A 7689-nucleotide genomic window follows, 5' to 3' on the forward strand; every position below is an offset into this window, starting at 1 on the left:
ATTAAGTACTTTCAAAAAACTAAGTGATCGGTTTTCTTTAAGCATAAAATTTAAATTCTAGATTTAACTAAGTTTGTCAGTAGAAATTTTAAGAACATACATGTTTGAAAAAATTGCTATACAGTGAAATATTATATAAATGAAGGTTTTTTTATGAAGAAGTACAATGAGCTTCAAATGAACTAATAAAAATATATTTGTTTAAAATTATATTATGAGTAAATCTATAGAACTTTAGCAAGAAAGGTGTTTATAAAGTTTTCGTAAAAATAGTCTATCGTATGTGAATAAACAAATAAAAACTTTTAGAACTTTTGTTAACTAGAATGTATGCAACATTTTTTCAAAACTATATCAAATTTTATATCCACGTTAAAAACAGATAAGTTTTAAAAGTGATAATTTTTTTTTTTTTAACTTTAGTATTAAGTAAAGTTTATGACTTCGTTTTTAGGTATTGCTCTATTCAACATTGCTATAAATTAGTTTTTATTTTCAAAATAGATGTTTTAACTGTAAATTTGAAAATTAAAAAAAACTTTTTATCTAGTGTTAATAAAAGCTAAACAACGTTGATAAATAGTTCGGCTTTAATACACTTTATATAAAATTAAAAAAAAAACGAAAAGCTTTTGCTTATTTAATGAAACTATAAAATCTTTTATTTTAAAATTGTTGAGAAAATTGTTTTTGTTGAGCAGTTAAAAACTGTTAAGCTTAAAGTTACAGTTATAAAGGCAAGTAGGCACATTTAAGATTTCTTAAATTTAGGATGTCACAAGTTTTTGTTAAAATTAATGTATAATTTGAAACAAGTACAAAATAGTTAGTCTACCGTAGTTTGTTTTATTTGTGCCTTTAATACTGTATAAGCGCTGTTGGCAGTTCTGCTGGATATTACTTAGAATCAACTATTTATATGCAAAATTACTTGTGAGGTTAGTTTTTTGTATGGCTACACTGACCCTAAAAAAGTGTTTTCTCATAATCTAATATGCTAAAATTAAAGAAAGTGTTGAATTTTTATGTTGACACATAATGCTTCAACAGGATTTATGTAAATTCCGTAGTTTTATACTAATTTTTTTATTCACTCGCTTTTTACAAGTTTTAAAAAGAAAACAAACTTTATAGTTAAAAGACCGTTTTAATAAAACTTGCTGATATTCCATGGACCTTTTTAACTATTTATATTCTGAATTTTAATACAATAATCTGTGATTTTTTGTTTAACCAGTGATAAAAATCAGCCAGCAAACTTGTTGTTATTTTTATTTGGGTACGGTCCACTAAAGATATATCTGAGACCTGCGAATATGTACATTTTACTCTCCAAACAAAAGTTAGCAGCCCGTGACTTATACTAAAGTTTAAATGATGTTTTTTTATAAGTTAAGTATTTTAGCTAAAATCAGTTCTCTAAATAACATTTAAAGTATTAAAAAAATATTAATACTTAAGGTACGAAAATTTTGAAAAATAATTTTTCGCATTTAAAAAGTATTTTTCTTAGTTCGAACTATAACTTGTGAGTTGTTTTTGTAAACATTATTCAATTTACTAAGTAAAACTTGTTGATATTATAAAAAGTAAACAGAAAAAACTAATTGTTATGTGCATAGTGCATACTTAAAAAAAGGTAAATTAAATCTTGCATACTTTTAGTTATTGCATTTGAATAAGTTAGTGTTGTAAAAAAGTTTAAAAATGTCAGTAGTTATTAATTGATACATAAAAAAAAGTTACTATAAAAGTAGCTTATTTATTAAATTTTAACGCTCTTTATCTGTTCTAGCACAGTTCTATTAAATCGTAAAATATTATAAGTACCAAGACTAAATCAATATTATAAGAAGCAAGTTAACATACTCAGTAAGTACTATTCCTTTGATATAAATAATAGTTATTATTATCCTAAACGATATGAAAATTATAACTCCATGAAACCTTTTTATATATTATTTAAATGTTTTTGCTGTAATATATTTCTCTGATCAATCAGAAACCATCCAACATGGCTCTGGTCCTTAAACATAACAGTGTTTAATGATGTTGATTGTTGATATTAATGCTTACGATTAAATATTTATTTATTGTTTTGTAATTACTATATTTACTACTATACATACTGTAAAAAAGTATTTAAGTATGTAAGCTACTGTAAAGTTGTTTCAAACAATACCTAACAATTAAATCAAAAACTATAACTAATAAAGTTTTTGTTAAGCTTTTTTATTAAATTTTTAACAATTTTTTGGTTTACAATAATTATTGTATGTTAAATATTTAGCTATTATAAACAGAAAGTTAAAGGTAGAATAGAATATTTTATATTAATATATACATTTTTTCAAGGTTTTTCAATATACTATTTCATCTTTTTCAGAAAGTTAAATTTTCTAATTACAAAAAAAAACTCGTCAAAAAGTACTTAGTTTTTGAATTTTTAAATTCATATATATTTATTATACAAGGATAAACTTTTATACATTTAAGTTAACAAAATATCTTAATAAAGCGAAGTGCATTATAAGAAAAACGTACATATTAACTTTTTACCTTTAACTTTTTATAGCTATACCTTGCTATTATCAAAGTTGTCGTTGTTAATAAAAGTACTGTAAATCTTAAGTTTAACAAAAACAGAATTTTTTAATTGAGAATTTAACATACTTGTGAAGTACTCAAATTTAATTAAGCGATCAAAAACATGATACACTCAAATGGCACCTTTAATATTTTTTTCTAAAATCTTTCGCAACTACTAAAATCCTGACGGTGTCTTCTTTAGGTTTTTACTGAATTTTGTGGTCATCAGATTCAATTAATTTTGTGATTTGAATCTATGACCGATCAAAATTTTGTAATTTACTGTATATAGGTATAACTTTTAATAGGACTAAATTTAATACTATGCATTGTATATTTTAAGGTTAGTGTGGATCTTTTTTATAAAGTTTCAGTATAATGGTTTATGTTTTAAACTAATATTGGTATTTTAATTCGAATAATAATGCATGTAAAGCTTTTTTTCAGTTGTTTTTTGATTTTTTTGGTAGCAATTACAACATGGTGGAACTTTTCATGTAAGTTTTAACTTTCGCTATAGCTTAACAACTGCTTTGAGATTTTAGATCCAGATTTGTTTTATTTAGTTGATGGTAAATGTCTGGAGTTTAAGCTCGTGATCGTGAGTTTTTACCATGCGACACAACGTCAGGATTTTAATCGTTTTTTGTAAGTTAATTTTTTTTTACTTAATCAGCAGAAAAAGTTATTCGTGGTGTCTTTGTTTAACCTTTAAAACTATAGTTGTTGAAGAGTGATACTGATGCATTTTATTAAACAAAATGGATTCGGGATTTTTATTTTTTAAAATGTTCAAAAGTTATATATTAATTTATTTTTTCCTTGCGTAATTAAATCTGCCGGAAAAGTTAAACATTTTAGTTTTTCATTACTGTATAGAAGTTTATGAGATAAATAACTACTAAAACTTGTTTTTATTAAAGTTATGTTCAAAATAACAACTATAAACTGAATAAACAGATAAGCTTTTACTAAAATAATATAAGAAGAAATAAATATAGAAAACAGAACAAAGTTTGTGTTTAGAGTTTGTGTACTAAGTTTTTAGAGATTTTTTCATCAACTTACTATTTATTTACAAATTAATTAGACTAGTCTAACTCAAAATTTGTGTCTACAAATAGCTAAGCTAAAAATTGAATGTGACTCTAGATAGCAGCTGTAGTCATCATTTACTTACTATATTTACTTTTTTTTTATCTTTTATACTATGAAGTATTTTATTTTTTTTTAGCAGTTGTGGGTATGACTAAGAAATAGCTTAAAATCTATATTTCAGTCAAAAAACAATATTCATATTTAATATAACCTTAGTTAGTTCTGATGTTTTTGATACAAAGGTTAATAATGGTTTTTATAAACATGCATTATTTAAAAAAATTAGATACGACTATAAACTTTAAAACATTTATAAAAAGTCTTAAAATTCTAAAATAATTGTTTCTAAATTTTTGTTTTTCATAGTAATGTTGTTTAGTTAGCTTATCACTTACTTTTTTATAATAGATAAACAATTGTTTTAAAAATTTGAGCTGTTATATAAAATGTTTAAAAGTTAGTAAAAATGTTTTCAAACTATATCCTTTTACTTACATGTATTAGTAGATACCTATTCTTAATCTTTAGTGCACCTTTTATGTGCTTTGTATAAACTAAGCACTAGGTTTTGCAAGCATGATTTAAAGATAATGTTAGTAATTAATTTTTTGTCTCATACTTATTCTAAAAAAGAATTATTTGAACCCTTTCAATGATATTTGTTAAGTATGCTACATCCATAATTGTAAACTTTGTAAAGCTTAGTTGCTAACCAAAATGCTTGTAATTTTGATAAAAACATTGTTGAATTAAACTATTTTTCTAGTAGTCTACTAAATAAAATTCAAAAACATAGTGGTATAAAAACAAAATTTCTGTATTTCAGTATCTGAGGCTTTTAACAAAATACACTTAGTATTAGATTTAGGTATTACTAATATATTAGAAACTATTATATTTGGATTAAGTAGTTTCAAGGTGTTTTTTATTGAATTTATATAGAAGTTAAATTTAGTACTAAATAAATAAAAAAGGTTTAATGGGCAGCTATGTTTCTATATTTTATAAAACGGGTTTTAGTTTTTATACCAACAACTTCAGGTAAAAAAAGATTTAAAGATACAACAGATATTTAAGTTTAAATTGTAGCAACGTATATAACTTTTGGATTAAGAAACTATTGGCTACCTATATTTACTAAGTGGTACTTGAACGTTCAATTTGAAGCAGCTATACACATTATTATTCTAAGATTATAAATGATTCGTTTGGATTAAAAAACGTTTGTTTTTGAATTTTATTACATTGTATTTGTGGCCAGATTGCAGCTTTCAATACTCCTGAGTTAAAGGTTTCAAGATCAACATAAAAATAAAATAATTTTTCAACTGACTACTAACTTTGAACACAGCAAAAAAAATTAACATTTGAATTTTAAACACAAATTTATTAGTTCAAAAGTGCGTATACAAACGAAAGATGACTTTAATTATTTTTATCTAAAAACGGATTTTATTTCAAAGCATACCATTATTACTTAGAATAGGATATATACAGTACATTTATATAATTTTTTATTATTTACACATTTTATTAGTCTAGAAGCAACGTTACAGCAAAATTAAAAAGACATCACATTAGATTTTAGTATGAAAGTTGTGTAATGAAACTTCCATTTTAATTTTTTGAACCTACATGACAACTCTATACTTTTTTTGCTTTGCATCTACAAATTTTAGTTCCCTCTCAACATTTTACAACCAACTACAACAAAAAAAAAATAAGCCACCAGCAAACCAAAACTCAATGACCTTTAAGTTTAAAATTTAATAAAAATTTTCTTCAATAAACTTTTGAGAGTTAGCAAAACGTTATTTAATGGGTTTGAGGTGAATTCAAAAAAAAATATTTAAACCCTGAATAAAAAATATTTTAATTTTAATTTTTTTTTTAATTTAAAAATATATATTTCAAAGTTTCGGTTAGTTAGGAATTAATTTGAAACTATTTTATTTGACTAAAATTTTGATAACAAGATTATCATTATGATTATCATACTTTGTTGGTTCTTGAATTAGTATATTTATAAAATTATTAAAGAATTCAAAATGGAAAATGTGAACTGTAAAAATATATATACATATCAATTAAAACCTTACACTTGTTAGTTTCTAATAAAACTAAAAGCTAGTTGTCCACATATGCCGTTTTTTTATTAAGAAACCTTTTATGATTTCAAATAAAGTATTTATCAAAAATTCCCTACACAATTATTGTTTTAAATTTTAGTTTAATAAGTGAAAAAGGTTTACTTCCTAAACGTATAAATTTACTCAACGTCTACTAACTAAGTAATACATTTCGTATGATAATGAAAACTTAAAAGTAAGAATAAAACAAGCGCCAAAAGTTGCAAAGTTATAATAATTTTAGTAAGAAACAAAGCAAAAGCATTTCAGAAGTCTACTACAGTAATAAAATTTATTCTGTAAGGTCTTTCTCTTTTAATTTAAAAACTTTATTGATACAATATTAGGCTAGAAAAAAATTGCATTAATTAAAGAGAAATGTTTATTTTTATAACACATACTATTTAATAATTTCCTATTAAGGACTATTTGGTCCCACTGTGGCTACCTTGCTAGTTTTATAAACACGATGTATTTGTATAAATAGTTTTTATGGGATTATTATTAGTCTATTAAATGACAAAAAAACGCTTAAAATTTTTTGTCATACGACCTGGTGCACCAAGAACCTTATCGAGACGCACACCACAGATACCTTCTAACGTCTTGTCCACGACAGCTACCAACAGGTTAAATAGTACAGAGCTCTTTAATATGTGGTCTCCAAGCACTTATTTTTAAATGTCTGCCTTACTTACGAGTAGTTTAAAATCAGTGATTCCTCAATTATCCAGTTTCGCGCTAATCCGGCCGGTTTTAATTGAGAAGTAAATTATTTTAATTAAAATAAAATTTTACTATAAACACATGTCTACTTAAACTTTAATAACTAAAAAGCAAGTTAAAGTTGCATCATAATTCTAGTTAAATTTTTTAACTTAATTATATAATTAATAGTTTTATCGCTATAACAAACATAAGAGTATCAAACCAAGGGCTACACCGAACATCAAGTTAATAACTGTGATGAAACCGGATCGTATTTAAGAATATTGTCAGGACATACCTTAACACTAGTACTCAACCCACTGTATGAAACAAAAAACCAGAAAGTGTTTTACAACTTACCTGATTCCGTGTCAAACAAACCTCTATTTTTTTCAGAAAGAGTTTCTATATTAATTTAAATGTTTAAGGTGTAATTTGTTTGGTAAAAAAAAATTTTTTTTTTTTTAATAAAGTTTTTTTTGTTTATTTTTATATGTTCTAACTTTTTGGTTTGTTGAAGATATTATAAACAAATTAAATTTGCATATAATTAAATGTACTTTTTACTACACGCATTGCATAATACTAATTAGATAGATTATTCAAAAACAATATGGCCATATAAGCGAAGAAGCACTGTACTAAAGTTACAAATAATGTGTTTTACTTAAAGTAACTTGTATTAAAGTTAGTTTATAAGACACTTTGAATCAATTAAAAGTACTTTATTAGTAAAACAGTTAATTCGTTATTGAAAGAAATTGTATTAGTTAATAAACAAGTAATCTATAATAATACAATGCATACAATAAATAACTAACAGCTTCGTTTCTTACACAGGGCTGCCATTCGTTATTTCTTAATTTTTAAAAGTACACATTTTTGGGTCTATTTTTAGTTTAAAGTTAATTTAAAGGTAAGAAACTGTATCAAATAGTATAGAAACATTGAAAAGACACTGTAAAGCTACTTTAAAAATGTTTTTTATTAATAAAAAAATTTGATAATGACACTTTTTTTTTATATGATAGATTCTGTGAGTCAAATCGAAATTTTACAACTGAACATGTGAAAATTGTTAAAATTCCAGGTTTTTTTTTTAATTTATCAAATTCTAGGTAAAGTTGCAACCCTGCTTACAGTTTGCTGATAAGTAGGGTTGCCA

The sequence above is a fragment of the Thalia democratica genome, chromosome 5 (assembly GCF_965202585.1).
Source record: "Thalia democratica chromosome 5, ktThaDemo2.hap1.1, whole genome shotgun sequence".
Lineage (NCBI taxonomy): Eukaryota > Metazoa > Chordata > Thaliacea > Salpida > Salpidae > Thalia > Thalia democratica.